Here is a 23423-nt window from a genome sequence, read left to right on the forward strand (position 1 = left end):
CCAACGGCTAGATCCATGGTTCAGGGAGGGAGGGGGGGGGGAGTATAGGGGTACAAAAGAAAAATCAAATAGAGAAAATGCTGGAGTAGGCCTAATAACGAACGAGAAAATAGGAATTCGGGTAAGCTACTATGAACAGCGTAGTGAAAGCATTATCATAGCCAAAATAGGCACGAAGCATACCATCATAGTAGTACAATATTATAGGTTGATTAGCTCCACAGATGATGAAGAGATAGAAAGATGTATGATGAAATAAAGAAAATTATTGAGGCATTTAGACGAGAAGAGACTTTGACTGTGATGGGTGACTGGAATTCGATATTAGGAAAACAAAGAGAAGGAAAAATAGTAGGAAAATATGGACTGGGGGGAAACGAATGAAAGGGGAAGCGACTGCTATCATTTCTTACAGAGCACGAGTAATCATTTCTAACACATGGTTTAAGAAGAAGGTTATATAAGTGGAAGAGAGCCAAAGACACGGTAAGTCTTCAGGTTTATAATACAATGGTAAGGCAGAGATTTCCAAACTAGATTTTAAACTGTAATATATATTTTCAGGGGCAGAAGTGGACCTTGCCTCAAATTTATTGGGTATAAACTACAGATTAGAAGTGAAGAAAATTAAAGAAGGTTTAAAAGTATAGAGCTTTGATCTGGAGGGAACCAGAGGTTGGTAAGAGTTTCAGAGGGAGCATTAGCCTACGTTTGACTGTAACAGTGGAAGGGAATACAGCAGAAGACGTATTGGTGGCTTTGAGAGATGGAATAGTGAAGTCAGAAGAGAGTGAAATAGATAAAAAGGCAAGCCTGAGTAGAAATCCTTGAATGAGACAGTAGATACTGAATTGAATTGACGAAAGGAGAAAATACAAAAATGTAACAAGTGAAGCAGGTGAAAAATAATAAAGAGGCCTAAAAAATGAGACTGACAGAAAATGCAAAATGACTCAGCAGGAATGCCTAGAAGACAAATTCAAGGCTGTAGAAGTATGCATAAATAGGAGGAAGATAGAAGTAGCCTGTGTGAAAATTAAGAGATCGATGGAGAAAAGGGAAAGCTTAAAGATAGAAGGAATACACAGAAGGGCTACACAAGGGAGATGAACTTGAAGTTAGTATTATAGAAAGCGAAGAGTAACTGAAGATCAGACGAGAGTTTGACAGAGCACTGGAAGACCTAAATCAAAACAAGGCCCCTGGAATAGGCAACATTTCCTCAGAGGTATTGAGGACTTTGGAAGAAGGATTCACGACAAAACTATTCCACCCCGTGTGCAAGATATACAAGAAGACAGGTGAAATATCCTCAGTCTTCAATTAAGTTGTAATAATTAAACTGCAAAAAAGAATAATGAAGATTATGTGAGTAGATTGAATAATTATGAAGGACCTACAGAATCGAATTGGAGAATAAAGGAATTTATGACACAATTTGACTGAAAGATGGGATTGATTGATAACTCATCCTGAAGCATCAAGTAATTGCCAATTCTGTAATGGAGGGATGTGTGAGGGGATAAAAATTGTAGAGCTAGACCGAGGCACTGAATACAGTACGCAGTTTCAAATGGATGCTGCTCAAGTTATTTAGAGGCGAAAAAGCTTGTGCAGGATAGACTAGCCTGAAGAACTGTTCCCAACCAGTCTATGGATTGAAAACCACAGAAAAGGATATCTCATATCAGGAGATCCAAATTTTTTTTTTTTAATTCGTAAAAGTCATCTCACTTAGCTATATTAAGTGCACACTTTAACTGTTAATTCTAGAAAATATCTTTTCGAGACATTACACGCCGTAAAACATGTAATTCAGAAAAAAATTTTTGATGGAACCTGCTGCGTTCTAGTTTCGTTTGCTAATTGCAAGGTGCTAAAGATCGGTTCACTTTAGCCGGTACCCCGGCGTATCGGAAATTTGACGGCATTATTCTCCCCTGTGGTTTAAGTGGTGACCTTTACAGTAGCGGCCAAGGGAATGCAACATCAGTGTCATTTCCGTACGAGCGTTCTCGGCGAGAATATTTTGAATTTCACGTTGCTAGCCATGCAACAATAAATCGGAGATCATGTAATATGCTCAGTCGGACTACATGTGTTCTGAAACACATTCATGTCTCAGTTCAATTGATTATTTCGATGTCGTCCCAATCTGACGTTGGTTAATCTTCTTGCATTTAATTCTGTTCCAGGCATTGTTTAATATTCGCTCTTGCCGTTCACTTATCTTGTTAGGTGGAAAGGTGGCCGTTTAACGTAAACTCAGATTCTTACGAGCATTTTTGGGATGATGAACGCAAATAACAAACAGGAAAGAATTTGGTGATTCAATGTCCTACCCACAACGACGTCATAGGAGACAGAGTGCAAGTTAGATTAGGGGGGGGGGGGAGATGGGGGAAGGAAATCAGCCGTGTCGTTTCAAAGGAATCGTCCCCAGTTCAAAATGGTTCAAATGGCTCTGAGCACTATGGGACTTAACAGCTGTGGTCATCAGTCCCCTAGAACTTAGAACTACTTAAACCTAACTAACCTAAGGACATCACACACACCCATGCCCGAGGCAGGATTCGAACCTGCGACCGTAGCAGTCGCGCGGTTCCGGACTGCGTGCCTAGAACCGCGAGACCACCGCGGCCGGCCCAATCGTCCCCGGCACTCGCTTTAAGCGATTAAGTGAAATAAGAGAAATCCTAAATCTTGATGGTCGGACAGGAACTGGAACGGCGTCGTGTTCCCGAATACGAGTCCAGTGTCTTCCCATTGCGTTCCCTAGCTAGGTGCATACACAATAAAGAAATATGTATGTTTATATAAGGGACTATAAGAGTTTTGCAAAATTTGGGGATGTAATGAATCCAGGTAGACGTACGAGTATAGCCGAAAATAGATTACCGTATACAGTGTTTATGTCTATAGCATAATAAATATGTATTTCCAACCATTGGTTCCGTATCTTAATATAATCGGTTGTGGACCCATTATCACCTGCTTCAGTTTGCCCCAAAAGGTTTGAGACACTATGTATATTAAGTCTATTTGGAACATATTATCAATTCTTCAGGCGCAGAATTTTATTAAGAGCAAAGTGCTATATATGTTTAGATCAATTTAATAATACAATGAAGCTCCAAAGGAACTGGCATAGGCATGCCTACTCAAATACAGGGACAAGTAAACAGGCAGAATATGGGGCTGCGGTCGGCAACGCCTATATAAGACAGCAATGTTTGGCGCAGTTGCTACATCGGTTACTGCTGCTACAATGGTTATTAACATTTAAGTGACTTTTAACGTGGTGTTATAGTCGGCGCACGAGCGGCGATGAAGTGGGGATTTTCCCGTACGACCATTTCACGAGTGTACCGTGAATATCAGGAACATCAAATCTCCGACATCACTGCGGCCGGGAAAAGATCTTGCAACAACGGGACCAACGACGACTGAAGAGAATCGTTCAACGTTACAGAAGTGCAATCCTTCCGCAAATTGCGGCAGATTTTAATGCTGGGCCATCAACAAGTGTCAGCGTGCCAATCATTCAACGAAACATCATCGATATGGGCTTTCGGAGCCGAAGGTTCACTCGTGTACCCTTGATGACTGCCCGACACCAAACTTTCCGTCTCGCCTGGGCCCGTCAGCACCGACATTGGACTGTTGATGACTGGAAACATGTTGCCTGCTCAGACAAGTCTCATTTCAAATTGTATCGAGCGGATGGACGCGTACGGGTATGGAGACAACCTCATGAATCAATGGACCCTGCATGTCAGCAGGAGACTGTTCAAGCTGGTAGAGGCTATGTAATGGTGTAGGGAGTGTGCGGTTGGAGTGATATGGGAACTGAAATACGTCTAGATACGACTCCGACAGGTGACATGCATGTAAGCATCCTGTCTGATCACCTACATCAATTCATGTCCATTGTGCATTCTGACGGACTTGGCCAATTCCAGCAGCAGAATGCGACACCTCACACGCCCAGAAGTGCTACAGAGTGGCTCCAGGAACACTGTTATGAATTTAAACACTTCCGCTGGCTACCAAACTTCCCAAACATGAACATTATTGAGCATATCTAGGATGCCTTGCAACGTGCTGTTCAGAAGGGATCTCCACCCCCTCTTACTCTTACTGATTTATGGACAGCCCTGCATGATTCATGATGTCAGTTCCCTCCAGCACTACTTCAGACATTAGTCGAGTCCATTCCACGTCGTGTTGCGGCACTTCTGCGTGCTCGCGGGGGTGCCACGCGATATTAGACAGGTGTACCAGCTTCTTTTGCTCTTCAGTGTATATACCACGGAACATGTGATCCTTGCAACTGAACTGAATTTATTTCCCCCACTCATCCACTCTTTTCCTGTTTTGACTTGCACTCGTCCATAAAGATGATGATGATGATGATGATGTCATCAGTACCTGTACAGAGTCTCAATTTTTCACAGTCCAATTTTTTTCACAGTCCAATCTAGTCACTGTCGCGAATGATGAGGATGATGATGAAATGATGAGGACAACACAGACACCCAGTCCCTGGGCAGAGAAAATCCCCAACCTGGCCAGGAATAGAACCAAGGACCCCGTGATCCAGAGGTAGCAACGCTAGCCACTAGATCACGAGCTGTGGATGGTTCACAAAGAGATACATGGAAGTAAAAGATACACTTACTCTGTCAACAAGTTTTCTGTACTCTCGCATGTTCAAGTTGAGGCAGAGAAGACAGGCCACCTTAAACTTCTGTTAACTTCTAGTGGACAATGAGGCCAGTTTTCGAACTATCAAAGTGGCTTGTACCGTATGTAAGTAGTATATCTATACCCATTCTGGCGCATTTTGCTTATATTTGATACGCCATTTGGCTGACATCATTGACCTAGTTACATCATTTCTCTTGTCGGTGACATCGTCACTTGTATCCGTCATCATTTTTATCAGTGATTTAATCATCCTTTTCAGTGAGAAGCCATGAACTTCCCCTCCCCTCCCCCTCCCCCTACCTGCAACTCTTTCTGACCAACCAGTCTAGTATCAAAAATGAAAGAGCCAATCAAAAATCCAACATGGTGAACTTAGCCAAATTCTGTTAATAGGAAACTAAAGTCCATCTCCCTCTCCATTCCGCTCCCTCTATCTCCCAAGCCAGTCAAAATTTCAAGACGGTATAAATATACAAACTGTACTAGTGGGGAAATTTGAAAACTTCTCGCCCCACTAGCCAATCAGAAATCCACTCCCACTGTAATGGGTTTATCAAAGGGTATGTTGCTCAGTTCCATGGCGACTAACTTTTTCTTAAAAATGCCATTCCTTAAAAACAGCTATTTTAGATCTTTCCAAGACACTTCTTTTCGACTTTCACTACGGATATATTTTTAAAAAATTTCTGCCAAATCGAGTATAGCTGTGCTACAGATGGTGATACCCTCACATATCACATTAAAACTCCAAATAACTACAAAGATATCAAGAGTGATATGTGTATAAGGTTCGGTACTTCTGGTGTCCCAGCTAATAACGGATATAATATTCCAATGTTGAATAAAAAAGAGGTTGATCTGACGAAACACGAACTGAATTTTGCACCAATTGTAGAATTTGTTGACCTATGAGCAAAAACGTATGCTCTCAAGGCCAATTTTTGGTGCATATTGTGCAGACTAAAAGGCATAAAACAATCTTATCTATGTAGGTTAACCATAGACGACTATAGGTATTGCATCTTGGATTCAGAGGTAGGTGTAGTTTGTCATTCAGTCGAAGCAGCATATTGTTTCAAATATTAAACATAAACTCCCTTTACCTGCACATAACAAACGTCATATGCTTACCGATAAAGTAAATGCAGTGACCTGAGGCCAATACCCATCAAGAATAATCATTAATATTATTGTAAATACTTGTAAATAGTGTAAATATCTGAACTATTATGACTGATTTTTATTGTAACAAATATAAATAATGTGAATAGTAGATTGCCACTTGTGACGATATCAACTTTCTGATAGATACTTCACAAAGAAAAAATGTGAGACGTCGTAATTTGATTTATTCAAAAAAATTTCATGAAATAGAACAGTGTAAAATATAAATTTTTGATTGTAACTTGAGGTGAAAAGCGCCCTTTTGAGGAATACTTCTTGATGGGAATTTATGGATCCATTCTAATTTCATGTAAATTTTTGTGTGAAATTTTTATAATAAATTTTATGTATGGTGTAATTGTTCGTTTTTCTGGTCCTTCCCATTCCATCTTTAGCTTGTTAGCACCATGCAACATATCTCAACGGGTTTCTATCTTCTGACAGAGCTGGCGATTGGATGTGTCTTATCAGGGTAGCTGAGACATGCAGAGATACCTTCTGCACTGGGTTGTCTGTCTCACAGTAAATGTGGTCCCGTACTGATGCCCTTCACATATGTACTGTGTAGATGTGTGTGTTACTGACTCAAAAAGCTCGAGAGGTCAAATATTTATATTTTTCCGTAAAATGGCGCCAATGATCAAGATATTATCTTAAAATGTTGACAGATGGCATTTAGCGATGGATAAAAGTGGATAGATGTGAAGTATTTTGTGTGTTCACACACCTATAAGAGATGAAATTTAATGAGTTGGCAGAGCGCACACACACACACACACACACACACACACACACACACACACACACACCTATGTCACATAAAATTTAATAACTAAGCAGAGAGATAGGAAACAAGAAATTTAAAAGACGAGATGGTACAGAGTGATAATTTGTCACAATATTGCTAGACAGTTTGCCACAATTTAGGGGAGTAGGGTACAATTGCGGTAAATTTGTCACAGCTTTTACAAGAATTGTTAAAACTTTGGGCAAATGTGTTGCAGTTTTGTGACACTTTCTTATAACTAAGAGGTAAATTGTTAAAGTTTTGGGATAATTTATTAAAGTTTGGGGGGGGGCGTATTTATTATAATTTTCCTTATCATTTTCTGCTGGTCACCATTCTTTCCATTAACCATCACTCTTTTCGTTATCTATAATCCTCTATATTGACTATTATTTTCTTAAATAGTTATCTATTTCCTAGGGGAATTGTGGATACCTTGGGAGCAATAGTGAACACTTAGGGTGGGGGGATGGTGTACACCTAGTGTGGAAATGGTGGACATCTAGGGGGAATGGTAAATACCTAGGTGTGAATGGTGAGCACCTAGGTGAATTGGTGGACACACAGGGGGAATGGTGGACACTTAAGGGGGAATGGTGAGACACAAGGGGGAAATGGTGAGCACCTAGGCGGGAATAGTGGCCATGTAAGGTGAACAGTGGCCACCTGGGTGGAATGGCGGATACCTGCAGGGAGGGAGAATGGTAGACACTCTGTAAAAGAACCATCTTTACTCTCACCAAGTTGTGTGTGTGAGAGAGAAAGACAGACATAAAGAGAGAAGAAATGATTTCTTTGTATTAGAGAGATCACATGAGTATAAGGAGTACAGTATTTTCGTCATAAATACAGAGGTGTGTGTGTATGTATGTGTGTGTGTGTGTGTGTGTGTGTGTGTGTGTTTAATATTATGCTGATTAAATACAAATGTATGTGTGTAAGTTTACACAACACCAAGGCAAATATCTCTAACTTTCAGTGGTATGGTATGATTATATGAATATGTGGTGTCTATTCTTTTGGACATACCTGATGATGCTGATATTAGTTCCTTCCCTTTCATTTCCTTTTTCCGTCTCTCCATTCAATTTACGTGATATAATGTGACTTTACACCATTTTTACACTTTTGAGATAGTACCAGAGGCATCCAAATATCTTTGACTCTCAAGGAAACACTGCATATCTTTACCAAAGAGTAACTTTTAATTATGACTTTAATATTTCACCAGAGGTACATAACTGCACTTGAATTTGACAGAAATAATGAATATCTTTGACTTTCATTTGGAGGTTACTTAGATTTTAATGCAAATCTGGCACTAATTTCACACATCATTTAAATACTACACTCTTAATTTTACACATCATTGAAATACTACACTCTGATTGGCAGGAGAGGCAAGGGGGTTTTAAATTTCGCACTAGCACAATAGGATTTTTGAGGAGAGAGTTTTTAACTTCTCACTAACACAATTAGTCTTGTTCTACCATCCCAAACTTTCGATAGGCTCTTTCATTTTTCGTACTATACTATGATTGCTTGGAAAAGAGGGGCAGAGGGGAGAGGGAGGTGGGGTAGTGTTGTTTGTCATTGATAAGGATGTTTGTCAATGGTAACTATGGTGGTGTCACTGATAAGAGTGATGGCATCACTGACACAAGTGTTATCTTTAGGTCAATGAGCTTCTTTACATGATGCAAATAATGCCAGCCAGATTTGTTATAGATACACCAATTTTATATATTCTGTTATATGAAAGAATCCCTGTTTATTTCAAATTTTCAATGAAACAACATATTTTTCCAGTGGTGTTGGAAAGAGCTTTCGAAGAGAACTCCAACAACTCAGCAAATGTGGAACTTGATGAAGTGTGACGAGATAAGTGTCATACACCACTGCCCCACTGTAAGGAGATGACGTCCCACAATCGTCTCCTCTACTTAAGGGGACATGCTCGTGAAAATGACCAAAAATTAGAAAAAACATTTCTTGGTCTATAGAAAAGAGCATTTTATGCTTATTTCAAAAATGTATAGTTTAGGGGCATTATCATTTTCCATTGTAAAACTGAGGTTGAACATAATGTTGCACAGGGGTCACTCCCATCTGTCAGTATGAAGTGTGTCAGAATACATGATGCATTATTTTGTTCTTCCGTTTTTTCCATCATTAGTTACGGATCATTAACACAGGAGTATTCTAGAAGGCACTGACTGCCAGAACCAAAGTGCAGGCATGTCTACAAGGCTATGGTTCGAATGTAAACAAAGATCTGAGAATACATGATTTTGGAATTTCATGTGCATGTGGTTTTGTAGTTATTGTGTGATGTTTTGTTTCTGTGTGTGTGTGTGTGTGTGTGTGTGTGTGTGTGTATGTGTTTCCTGTGCTCCAAATGAAGAGAGTAAAGAAATTTAGCCCCAAACAAAAGTTTTGCGGCAACCAGTTCCAAACACAACTGAATAATACACATCAGTTACTTCAAAAGTCGCCCACAGGAACTGTGTCTACAGGCAGTGCTTCTAGATGTAAACTTTCGGTTTCTGAATGTAATAAGAACAATCCTAGTAGTAATGTGAGCAGCAATTAGGTTAGATTAGATTAATTATTCATTCCATAGACCCATAAAAGAGGGATACTCCTGGGTAATGGAACATCTCAGATAAACACATTACAAAAATGTAATCAGAAAAACTTGAGTTTCATCAATTTTAATGATCCTCAGTCAATAAACAATAAAATTATGTACATGAATTAAATTTAAACTTCTAATATTTACAGGTTTAATACTTACATCTGCTTTTATTAAATCTGTCATTCAGACATTTGCTAGTTTCTTGGCTATTACAACCAAGTATTGTCAAAAATTAAAGTAAGTTATTCATTTCAGTGATCCTTAGTTAAGAACAGTCAGATTATGTACAAGATTTAAAATTAAACTTCCACTATTTACAGACTTAAGACGTACATCTGCTTTCCATACATCCATCATTCACACAGTAGGTACTTACTTGGCTGTTACAACCACGTATTGTCAAAATTAAAGTATAATAAATTTTCATTAAAATGGTCTACTGCACTTGTTGAGAAACTCATGGATGGAATAGGAGTTGGCAACCAAACATTCTTTTAAATTATGTTTAAATTGTGCCTTGTCCGAAACTAAACTCTTATTGGTTGCTGGTAACTTACAGAAAGTATGCGTTGCTGAATATTGGACTCCTTTCAGGGCAAAAGTAAGTGATTTTAAATCTTTATGTATATTGTTCTTATTCCTAGTATTGATACTTTGTACTAAGCAGTTAGTTGGAAAAAGAGATGTATTATTTACAACAAACTTCACTAAGGAATAAATATACTGAGAAGCTGTGGTTAATATGCCCAATCCTTTGAATAGGTTTTGACATGAAGTTCTTGGATTTACACTACTCATTACTCTTATTATATGCTTCTGTACTCCAAAAGTTTTTCTCTGTTTGTGGAGTTACCCTGAAATATGATACCATATGATATAATGGAGTGAAAATAAGCAAAATATGCCAGCTTTTTTATATTTATATTTCCTATGTTTGACATCATTCGCATTGCAAACACAGACTTATTTAGGCACTTTAGCAGTTCGTTAGTATGTTGCTCCCAACAATAATGACGGAAAAGTTATTGTGGCCCTAAATATGCTGTCAAGACTTTTGAAGAGTGCTGTGAATTGTAAGTACTGCAATTGTGAAGATAGTATTGACATTTCTGAGAACATTTCAGCAAGAAAGGGTTTTTCAAGTCGGTTAGTGATTGCCTGCAACTCATGTAAGATGCACAGTGATAATTTGACATAGCCAGTAACTGATAATCGACATTACAGTGTAAATATTCAGCTTGCTTATTCAATGTGATGTATTGGAAGGGGAAGGAGAGCTGCCCAGATTCTTTGTGCAGTGATTGATTTGCCTCCACCGCCACTGACGTTTGACTGATACAATACATTAATACATAATGTTTTGTGTGGTGTAAGTGAACATTCAATGGAAACAGGAGCAGAAGAAGCAGTAGCCTTGTCTGAGAATACAGACATTGTAGCAGCATTTGATGGATCTTGGCAGAAGAGAGGTCATACTTCTCAGAATGGGGTTGTAACTGCCACATTTATTGAAACTGGTATTACTAGATTATGAAGGTCTAACAAAGCACTGCCGGGGTTGTTCAAGTAAATTTATTGGCACCCATGTTTGTGTAAAGAACTTTGATGGCCCAAATGGAAACATGGAAACGAAATGAGTTCTAAACATTTTTAGAAGATCAGAGGTCAGTTGTGATGAGGGGTATGTAGGCTACCTTGGGGATGGAGACTGTAAAGGACACACTACTGTTATTAATGACAGACCATATGGGGACACTCTGATAGAATAGCTTGAATGTGTTGGACATGTACAAAAAAGAATGGTAGCTCAGCTGAGAAAATTATGTAAAGACTTCAGTGGAAAAAACTGCCAGACGGAAAACACATAGGTGATCCAGGTCATCTTACAAAAAGTGAAATTGATTCTTTGACTCAATATTATGGACTAGCAATAAGGAGAAACGTAGGAGATTTGGAGAACATGAGATGAGCTGTTTGGTCAACATGGTTTCACAGAGTGTCAACAGATGGAACCCCACAGCATGTTTTGTGTCCAAAGGGGAAGATTCATGGTGCAAGTAATGGTTGATCAATACTACAGGCATTCAATATACCTACAAGTATTCCTTACCACTTACTGTAATGGAGGGAATTAGGCCTATATATAGGGCTCTGGCAAATAAAAATCAACTTAGGAAATGTACGCATGGTCTCTCTCAGAATGCAAATGAAAGCTTCAACAGCTGTATATGGAAGAGAATACACAAAACTGTATTTTTTGGGATGACAGTGTTGAAGATTAGTGTATTGGATGTAATAATAATATTCAATCATGGTGCAATTTCAAGGATCAGTGTTATGAAGAAATTGAACATCCAGACGGGAAGGACTATGACTTCAGCTCTAACTGCTATTGATAAGTGGCGGGTAACCAAAGCAGAGACAGCTGCAGAAGCTGCTACCAGGGAGTCAAGGTTAAAGAAAAGAATGGAGAGAAAGAGTATGTAAGATAAGGAAACAGGATAACAACCGGAGCTGGAATGTTCTAAACGAGCATAGTGGTAAGTTAATAAATCTGTAAATCATCTTTTGCGATTTATCGAACGCTTGAATGTTCATCATTCAGGTACACTTTTATCCTAAATGACTGAAGTTAAACTCACAAAAATTGGTACAGATATTTAGAATGGCCTCCTCGACCTTCCTTGCCTACTATTTCCTGAAAAATTTATAACATGATGATGATGTCAGTGATATTCCAGCTACATTTTTAAATATTTTGGTTGTAGTAACATAAATTACAGACGAGCATCAGGGAAGGAAATTGGAGGCATAAAACACTTACGTGAATGTTGTCTGTACTCTGACTCTTTTTCCAAGCTGTGCAGTCAGTGCTTCCAAAGAAAATGGTACTGCAGTGAAATAATGTGCCACTTTTATATTATTATAAATATTGTTGTCAGTACCAAAATATAATAAATTTCCCAATGATGTTTTCGGAAAGGCTTTGACTAATGATCCTAATTGTGTGTAAGAATTTTGAGCTATCTCTCATTTATAGATTAGTTGCACTATGAGGGTGAATATAATGCAAAAATGCAGCCCATTCAGGGGCATGTCCCGTTAATACAGCTCAGTTAGTATCATGGAACAACTCGAATTCTTCAGGTCAAACCTTATAAAACATAAAAAGCTATCATTGCCTGGAATTGCTGAATTTGAACAAATCCATGGCCCTGCTTGAATTAGTACTAAGGTACAATTACTTCACATTTCATAGTAAAATGTACATGCAACATAAAAGTCTCACAATAATCTCAAGTACAGCAGGTACAAATATATACCATCTGCAGCAGAAAACCCTTGCTGTTGTTAAATCGTTCTCTATGGATAAAATTATTTACTATAAACATTTACATTGATGATCCATAGCTTTCGATAGATAGTGACACAAATGATGGTAGTAATATAATTGCTACACTCAATAAACAGTACAAAATTATGAAATTTGCTGTTGAATATCAAAACAATTGTAGCATCAACATCCTACACCTGAACATTAGTAACACAAACAATAGACACAACTTAAAAGTTCACAGAAGAAGAACAACAGACACCATCATACACAGCCCATGTTGCTACCCTACAACACGTGAACATGCTGCCTACAGAACACTAGTTAACGGAGCCAGTAATATACTACTGGATAAATATGCGAAGCATGATGAATTCAGTGCAATCACACAAATAGCTGCAGTAAATTTCTATGATGACACCCTTATTGACAACCCCATACATAAAAGCGAAACCAGTAATAAACCAAATGCTCCAAAGGAATGGAAAACAAAACTCGTTGCTGGGATACAAGTACCATTCGTTAGCTAACTGTCCTACAAAATAGCAAATATTTCCAGACTGCACAACACTGATATCACTTTCACAATACATAACAAACAGCAAGACACAGACAAAATAATTACACAGACCAACAAACACACATAATCAGGTATTTACAAAATAGTGTGTAGTACATGTAAAGTCCTCTACAGAGACCAGTCTTGGAGACCCTTTCAGAAACGGTGTGGGGACCATGTAAATGCCTACCACATGACCAGTTTAAGCGAAATCATCCATAGCCACCCACCTTAGGCACACAGGCAAACAATTCCATAGTATTGCAGATGATATACTACACAAAATGAACATGGGAGACCAAATGGACATATCATTCCATAGTGTTGCAAATGATATGCTACACAAAATGAACATGGGACACCAAATGGACTCATGTGAAGAACTAAATATTTTCGTGCATGGCTAAGTTGCTAAACGATAAACTGGAAAGTAATAATGAGAATCACTTCAAAAATTTCTGCAAGATGGAATTCTCGTTTAATTAAAATAAAATATCTGGGGAAAACGTTTAACAACAATTAATTAACCACGAGATACTAAATAAGCGTATTATATTTGAGGGTATACTGAGAAGTAATGCCTCCGATTTTTTATTCTGGTCTCAGTGTCAGGTGCGGTATTACCTGTCGTGCATATTACTCGGTAAACTTTCCTGCTTTGCTGACGCAAGTTGCAGCCTTTTGGTGCTAGAGGGCTCCAAATTGTAGCATGTAACGTGGCGCTGTGTTATGTGCCTATGTCGGTGCATGACAAACGGCTCAGAAAACTGAAAGCAAGAATTCTAAGAGTCCATCTACGCTTGGAGAACCCTCTCCTCCAGCATAACAATGCCAGACCAAGCACAGGGACTGCGGCATCTGCAATAATCCAATGCTTTGGGTTCACTGTCATCAAACGTCCTCCATACAGTCCCGACTTGGGCCAACCGGAGTATCATCTGTTTCAATAACTTAAAGAACATCTCTGAGGACATCACTTTGATAACGATGAGGCGGTACAAGCGGAGGTGAGGTTGTGGCTCCGTCAACAAAGTCAAACATTCTACAGTGACGACGTCAACAAACTGAACTATCGTTGGGAGAAAAGTGTTCGCCGCTACGATGACTATGTTAGGAAATACAAATGTAGACATTAAGCATAAAGATGTAGAATGTTAATAAAATTTGTTTCACTTAAAAAGCTTAGTGTTTTCACTTAAAAAATTCGGAGGCATTACTTTCTACTAGCGTCCTAGTGATATGAGCCATGACATAAACATGCTTTTATAAGAAAGATAGTAATTTTATTCTATATACTACCTCAGTAACTAAAATAAATTTCATTTCTAACACTTCATCAGCGATAACAAACAATTCACTTATCGCTACGAAGCAACTAGAGAGTGGGATCAGCCATAGGAGTGTTCCACGAATACTGCATTTCAATGCGTTTAATCCTTTCCACATGTCGCTCCTTCAGAAACTTCATGGCAGTGACTTTCATAATCCGTTACAGTTCTTCTAATGGTGCCTATGAACGCTGCAATGTGGTGGTTCCTATGCAAGAGTATGTCCAGCCCATTCCACACAGCTAATTACAACCCGTCTTAACGAAACATTTATAGGTCGTTGGATCGGTCGTTAGAGATCCAAAAAATGGTTTGCACGCTCATTATTCTTAGCAAAAAATGGCTCTGAGCACTATGGGACTCAACTGCTGAGGTCATTAGTCCCCTAGAACTTAGAACTAGTTAAACCTAACTAACCTAAGGACATCACAAACATCCATGCCCGAGGCAGGATTCGAACCTGCGACCGTAGCGGTCTTGCGGTTCCAGACTGCAGCGCCTTTAACCGCACGGCCACTTCGGCCGGCTTATTCTTAGCAACTACGGACTTTCATGTGTAGGGAAATTAAAACAAGTCTACTAAGATCACTGACGACTACCAAAGAGATGGAGTACTGTATAACACACGTATATGTGTTTCTGAAGTCACTGGAACAAGTCGTCACAGGAGATTTAAAGTAGAACACGTGCGTTAAATCGCAACGTAACTGTAATTTGCCGCTGCTTCGGCATCAGTGAAAATGACAACGTGATGCGATGGCTCTGAGTATCCGATGTTGCGATCGAAACATATCGGTAACCTTCCTATCTACTGTCTTTTATGACGACAGCCAGCAACCTCAGAGATCTACAATGTAACCAAAAGTTGTGCTTCGTTCCGGTTCACATCACCTTTTGTTTGCGACTCCCAGCAATCCCAGTGATCTAGCAGCAACTGTTATTTATATTACATCTTGTTGCTTTATTGTTTTGATTATAAGAAACTATATTTTAAAAATTTGAATTTACGAACAGTATTTTGTAAAAACTGATTTCTCATTGCAAGTTTTCAAAACTCGAGACTTGTGATTTTTGTGGCTTGTGGGGTGGGGGGGGGGGGGGGAGGGAGGTGTATGATTGAAGAGGTGTGTTGTGCGAATGCATGGCACTTACCATTTTAGAAATCAAGCACTGGCTCAGGGTCAGCATTATGAGCGGTTGATGTGACAATCAAAATAATAGATACGTGTACCTTACCTGAGTCGCGTGTTTTGTCGAATTTAAAGCAGTACGGCAGAAATAAGTGGTAACTCTTCTCAAGACGGCGGAACAGTGTTTTGCAGGGCTGTTATCTTGTTATTGCACAATAAAGTTCCACACATGTTATGTCATTACAGCCGTCTTCGAAGAATCTTCGCAAGCCTCAGAAGAACATAGTTCGATTAAAATACGTAGTGGGTGTAAACTGCTTGCGGACGTCAGAGAATTCGCCACGTTGTCCATTAAAACTTTGCTTGAGAGTAGTTGTTCCCACAACAGTTGTAAGTAATTATATTTTAAGTAAAAGCTGTAGCAGTTTCATATTATGAAGGTGTATGTTAGTAACTATTGCTTGAGCGTGTAAGGAGTTTGTCCACGGTTTCGTCCTTGCACGTTGCTAGGATTAATTCATATGCGGATCCATGCAACACCAACACAAGGCGAAGTACAATATGATAGAAATAGAATCAGTCATTGAAAAGAAATAGTGCAATCATACAGTATCTTACCCTCGTTTTTGCCCTAAATAATTTCGAAAGTACAGGCTTACTTTAGATACCAATCGACAATTTAGAGTTTTCAAACCATCTGGAACATTCTCGTAGGCGAGCGTTATTACATCACGTGTTCAACAATATTCTCTACGTAGTAGCGTTTCAACCGGACAAGATGCTTTTGATCAAACAGTTGATTTTTGATCACGGAATAAACGCTCACATCTGGCAACAAGCCTTTAGATATCTGCTAACAATAACACGTTTCCTAAGGATTTCTCTTTTGATTTCTGGTCTTCAAATATATTCGCCGTGACACAGAGTTCAGTGAGTGATTAACTCCGTTTTTTAGCAAGGTATGAACTTCATCTCAGCTATTTACCAGGTTTTCTACGAATAAGCGTACGAGAAGTAGAGTTTCACGACTCCTCTGATAACAACGTCATTAGCGATGGACTACAAGCTCCAATTGGGCAAATATAGCTAAGGAAATAAAGATGATCGCTTCAAAGGAACCATCCTGGCATATATTACAAGTTATTGAGAGAATTCATGGAATATCTAAATCCGAATGGTAAAACGTGGATTTCAAACCCATTCATCTCGAACCCAAGCCCAGTACCTTAACAACCACAACCCCTCCTCCCCACCTCACCACCAGTCAGTTCTATTTTTTCTCTAGAGTTGAGCTGATTTGGGGGACGGGAGCAAACAGCGAGGTTATCGGTCCCACCGGATTAGGGAAGGAAGTCTGCCGTGCGCTTTCAAAGGAACCATCCCGGCATTTGCCTGAAGCGATTTAGAGAAATCAGGGAAAGCCTAAATCAGGATGGCCGGACGCGGGCTTGAACCGTCGTCCTACCGAGTGCGAGTCCGGTGTGCTAACCACTGCGCCACCGTGCTCGGTCTCTTTTCTCTAGATTGTGTTGCTTTGCGACTACGCACAAGGATATAAGACCATAGAAGGCGTCGTAAGGGCGGTTTCTCAACTTTATTTTTTCATAGTTTATCCGTTTTACCACTTTGTTTTTCGGTAATCGTTAACCCTTTAATTGATAATGTTACTCCCAACCAGCATTGATTTCTAGCACGCATTGTACGAACGCTGACAGTCTTAACGCATTTTAAGTGGCAGCGTTGCTCACATTTATCCATTGGCTACGCGCTGTTGCCAGCGCCTGTGTTAGTAGATGGCATGCATACGGCGGGTTGCTCGAGGACTATGGCATGCTGCACGATTTCACTGTTTTCTTTTGGTTATTCACATATGAAAATTTCACATGGTCGTTGTCAGTTCACATATGTAGGTATACTTCAGTGAGTAACATAAAAATTATGTACCGTATTATTTTAGGCACTGGAAAGACGATTTCTTACAAGTGACATCCTTTTTCTTTTTCAAATTACTTACCATAAGTTTATATAAGCACTTCATGACGTTCAAGAAATTCCACTCACTTAAAAAGTCACTAAAATAATTATTTTGATAAAATTTTGAAACAGTGTCAAATAATGAGTCAAAACATAGCCATAGGCATATTGAGAAGCTTACTTCAGCCAATTTTGTGAACACCGAAAGACAATTCCAACTGTCTGCAAGGAAGGCCATATTCACGTATTCTTCATTGAAGCTGCACAGGACGCTTATTGCTGGTAATTAATGCCATTGACTTGCTTTTACTGAAACAATACTATCTCGGATCGAGCTGATTAAATTTTATGTGCACTCTTCGGCGGTCACAGGGGAGCGACTCCTGTACTTTGACCAAGGTACTGGGCAATCATATTGTCTGGTACGCTTCTGTTACTGTTAATTATTTCCTCCCCTGTTGTTCCAGTACTGATGTGAGTGACAGTTAATCCTTGTATTGCCAATGGGACTTATTTGCTTCCCAGTTCCCACAGGACAGGAATGTCTTAACTTCTGCATGCAACTGCGATAATTTGTTGGATTTACGAGGATTTGAAACAAACGGGGCCACTGAGCGAAGCTTCAAGCACGGGTTTTCGCATTTTATGACAGCGTTGTATTGCGTATGTTGTGTAGAGGCGCTGTTTTACTTTGATTGTTGTGAGACACTCAGACGCTGAAAATATTACTTATCTTCATCATGCCATCGGCTAGTGCTACATATACAGTGTGTCCAGCTTGTCTTCACCACCACAAATAACCTTTTGTCGAGACAGAAAAGAAAAATGCATCAAGCAAATGTTTAGCTACCAGGGGAACATTAACCAGCACGACTGCCTTTACTGTACCTTTGTTCATTACGAAGGTATGAAGAGTAATAAGTTTGTTTTAAACATCATCCTTTATTGTTGCTGAGTGTGCCGGCCGTAGTGACCAAGCGGTTCTAGGCGCTTCAGTCCGGAACCGCGCGACTGTTACGGTAGCAGGTTCGAATCCTGCCTCAGGCATGGATGTGTGTGATGTCCTTACGTTAGTTAGGTTTAAATAGTTCTAAGTTCTAGGGGGCTGATGACCTCAGATTTTAAGTCCCATAGTGCTCAGAGCCATTTGTTGTTGAGTGTATGACTGACTGAACGGCCGACATGCGTTTTCCTGTGGTTACATTTGTTTACTGTCTTGAAGAGGTCGGATGGGTTCGCGTTGTAGACTGTGTGAGTACACATATTCATTATTATCCATTTTCGACATTTGAACCTCAGTCTCTACATGTCACTCAAGTATTCGTTTTTTAACTATCCTTCTGCTGACAAAGTGTGCTGAAACAATGGCATATCGTATGCAAGCAGTTGCTGAGGTGTCGTATTTGGAATTTGAAGTCAAGAAATTGCACTCGTCATATGGAAGTATAATAATGGTGGTCAGTGCCATAATGTATCTTATAGTCTTCCGGCTTTTAGTGAGACGAAATATAAACAGAAAGTTATGGACAGCTACTTCCATAAAATAGTAAAGAGCAGAAGGAGGAGATGCAGATACTCCATATCACGAAAGTAAGATGTAAGAATTAGTGTTGCATGTAGTCTTTGCAAAGTGACAGCCAAGATTTGAGAAATTTCATAGACCGTAACTTTTTAATAATGGCATCTTACTGACGCAAAGTTACCACTTATTCTCTTCTTTTTACAGATCTCATTTAATTTCCTTATAAAATGGTTTCCCAAATTTCTTCCCTCTCGATTCCAATGGACGTACATCTCTTACATAATATTACGATAAAACTAACATAACGGATGCACCAGTCGGTTGCGTAAATGTTCGTCACATAACGGGTATTACGTGATAAAACCATAAATCCAATTGCAATGGAAGTATCTGATTAATAGCATAACGAGATGTGGTGTAGCGTGGAAGCAAACGGCTTCCGAATGTCATCTTGAGCAATTTATTGCCACACCTGAAACAAATGTGTCCGATTATGAAGGCTGCTGGCTGCAGGACAGATTGAAAGTATACGTCTCCCCATCGCATCCCAGACATATTCTATGGATGACAAATCATGGCGTTCGTGGTGTGAATTTCAGTGCGGATTGTTTCATCATCTTGCTGAAATATTCCGTTTGGTAGCATAGTTATGAGGGGCCTGACAACAGGGTTTACCATTCTTACTGGTGAGCGTTCAGCCTCCCTTAAAGTACAAAATTAGTCCTGTTTAATCATATTCAATGTCTTCTCACATCATGATTTCAGGCGTTGGGGAGGCACGAGTCTCGATACTCGCCGCTTCCTGTGACGATCACTAGGTCACCTGCAGACACCTTGACGACGGTCTGACCTCCACTAACAGAAGAGAGACTCGTCGCTGAACACTGTAGAATGCCACTCACTGTCTCAGTTGACTCTGGCTCTTCACCATGCAGGTAAGTCTCCGTTGTCTGTGGTACAGACAGATAAACAATGCATGTCAACTCGAAATCTCATCGCAGCTTTCAGTAATATGGTTCAGTCAGTTTAGGGCAAGACTCTGCTTGTAACCTCCTCCTGTATTTCAGCTGTTGTCAGTAGTTTAGTAGAGTTTATTCCAGATCACAAAACTCTCTTGACTGTTCTCAAGAAAGGGTCTCTGATAATATAAGGACCTCTAGTGAACAAGATAACACAGTAAGCCGGCAGCGATGGCCGAGCGGTACTAGGTGCTACAGTCTGTAATCGGGCGACCGCTGCGGTCGCAGGTTCGAATCCTGCCACGGCCATGGATGTGTGTGATGTCCTTAGGTTAGTTAGGTCTACGTAGTTCTAAGTTCTAGGGGACTGATGACCTCAGAAGTTAAGTCCCATAGTGCTCAGAGCCATTTGAACCATAACACAGTAAATGATAAGTAGTAGGGTATCAGGACAGGTTCTGGTTACGATCACGACCGTATCTCACAGGCCACTCATAAGGACTTCCAGTATCAAGGTACACAGTAATGAAATTGAGTGAGGCCATGCCCCATTCCTCTACTCTCCAGGGAAGGACCATCCTAGCATAGCCATTACCAACAAAAAATTTTTGCAGTACAAATTTTACATATTCTTTGATTTTTTACTAGCAGTTCTTTTTTAGCATTTTTATGATTTTTTTACAAATGTTATGTACAATAAATATTTTAATGATTCACATACATTAGTTTATTTACAATAATTTGCAAAGCATTTCTTGTGATGATATACTCTCTAAGACAAAAACGCGACGCACCACGAAGGAATCTGAGTGGCACCGAAATCTGTAGATGCGTTCTACGTAAACAGACAAACAAATTATTACAATTTTAGAAAAATTGGGTAATAAATTTGTGAAAAAGAGTTTCACAGACTGAGCAAGTCAAAAATGCTTTGCTCCACCTCTCGCTGTTATACAAGCTGTTTTCGGTTTGGCATTGATTGATAGAATCGTTGAACGTGCACCTGAGGGTATCGTGGCAAATTCTGTCCAATGGGCGTGGTAGGTCGTCAAAATCCCTTGCTGGTTGCAGGGCCCTGCCTATGATGCTCCAAACGTTGTTAGTGGGGGAGAGATCCGACGACCCTGCTTTGGCAAGCACGAATATCAGCAGTAGAAACTCTTGCCATACCCAGGTGCGGGTTATCGTGATTAAGTGGCTTGACATGGAACGCAACAAAACGGGAGATAGAGTATCGTCGGCGTACCGGTGTGCTGCAAGGGTGCCGCAGATGATAGCCAAGGGTGTCCTGCTATGAAATAAAATGGCACCACATACCATCATTCCGGGTTGTCAGGCAATATGGTGTGTGACAATCAGGTTGGTGTCCCACTGCTGTTGAAGGGCATCTCCAGACACGACTTCACTGGTGATTGGGGCTCATTTCGAATTGGGGCAGAATTCTATCCAGTCAGTGAGACTCCAGACCGAATGTACCCGAAACCATTGCAAACGGGATTGTTGGTGTACAAAGGTCAATGGTAGTAGGCGCAAGGGGCGACATGAGGTCAGTGCCCTTTCTGTGAACCACCTATTAATGATCCTTGTGGTCACTGAAGCACCAGTTGCACATCTGATCTGGGTCTCTGAGTGCCTCTCTAACGATTGTTTTGGTCCTCACCTTCTGTCGTCTCTCTAGGTCGACCGCTTCCTTCTTGATGGTGTGTCCAGCCATGGCCCACCCATTCCTGTCAACATCATCGAATAGTGGTATCATTCCTGTTAAAAGTCAAGCGATTAGTCGATTTCTCCAACCAGCTTCTTTGAGCCCAACTAAAAGTCCCCTCTCAAATGCTGACATCTGCGTATATTGTTCATGCACCTATCTGCGAGGCTTAGGTACTGTCCACCTTAGTACATGGATTAAAATTCGCAAAGGCTTTATACCCTGGTGTATACATGTCCCCTCTTTACTATCCTTGCCAGGTAAATGGTGAAGTTGTGCTGCAGTATCACGCAGTCAATCATCAGCTGCCAAAGTTTACAGTTTTGCACTTTGTGTCGATACCTGTATGAGTATCAGTTTGTGACCAATTTGCATAGCTGCTCTGTGGCGGTGTTCACCTTACTCGACCACTTCGTATATTTCCAAAAAGAAGCAAAATGTGGAAAAATGTAGTGATGTACCTACGCAGGGGCTCACACAATGGACAGAAACACGCAATCCATAAAAGTTAACGTACACCATAAGTTGTTTCTTTTCGTGGCACATGTATGGCTTTTTTTTTTTTTTTTTTTTTTTTTGCAGAAATGAAAAACTAAAGGTACAGCAAGTGAAGGCAGACCTGGTTTCAATGTTCTAATCCTCATACAATCTGAGATATCAAACAATAAAGGATGGCAACGGCGCCGCGATTTTTGCTGTAATGTGCGGGAACCCACTCACAAATAATCGCTAACGTCGCGTCCGACGAACCTGCACCTCAACAAGAGTTCGAAGTGCGCACCATACCGTAATGCGTTGTTGCACATCCTCTGGTGTCATAAGCGGGGTTTGTTGTACATACTCTTTCACTGCAACCGTGAGAAAAAAATCTAACGGCGTCACGTTGGGGGACCAGGCTGCACAGCTCATGGGACCTCGCCATCCTGTCCACCTGTTTGGAAACATTGCATCCACAACTCCCCAGAAAAACGGTCGCGGCCGGCCGGAGTGGCCGTGCGGTTCTAGGCGCTACAGTCTGGAACCGAGCGACCGCTACGGTCGCAGGTTCGAATCCTGCCTAGGGCATGGATGTGTGTGATGTCCTTAGGTTAGTTAGGTTTAATTAGTTCTAAGTTCTAGGCGGCTGATGACCTCAGAAGTTAAGTCGCGTAGTGCTCAGAGCCATTTGAACCAAAAACGGTCGCGCGTGATGTATGGAGTATCCATCATGCTGGAACTACAGTGATACATCGCTTCCAGTACCACGTCCTCCATAACAAGGGATAGAGCATCTTGCAGAAAAGATGCATATCGCTGTCTGGTTAATGTTCCCTGATAAAAACAGGGACCTACAATACGGGTACTAATGATGCCTTACCAAACGTAGAAACTCCACAGTCGTTGATGAGTAACTGAAGCCAGAGGGTATTTTGCATGGACCAATAGAGCACGTTCCGCAGATTCACATGACCATGATTTGTGAACGGAGCTTCATCCGCAAACAATGTATCACGTGGGAAGTCAGGATGACCTTGCAACTGTATAAGTGCAAAACGAAAGAATTCAATGCGGGATTCGAACTCATTTCTATACAGTTTTTGTTGGAGTGAGACACGATAAGAACTAAACTTATG

The 23423-nt window shown here is 40.3% G+C and overlaps 1 long non-coding RNA gene across 1 annotated transcript in view; it reads left to right on the forward strand.

Moving 5' to 3' along the window:
• Positions 1-23423, forward strand: part of LOC124554782 — an 86133-nt gene that overhangs the window by 38300 nt on the left and 24410 nt on the right. The window contains exon 3 of the long non-coding RNA XR_006968448.1: positions 19912-20081. This is a non-coding gene — a long non-coding RNA (uncharacterized LOC124554782). The remainder of the gene's footprint in view (positions 1-19911; positions 20082-23423) is intronic.

The sequence above is a fragment of the Schistocerca americana genome, chromosome X (genome assembly GCF_021461395.2).
Source record: "Schistocerca americana isolate TAMUIC-IGC-003095 chromosome X, iqSchAmer2.1, whole genome shotgun sequence".
NCBI lineage: Eukaryota > Metazoa > Arthropoda > Insecta > Orthoptera > Acrididae > Schistocerca > Schistocerca americana.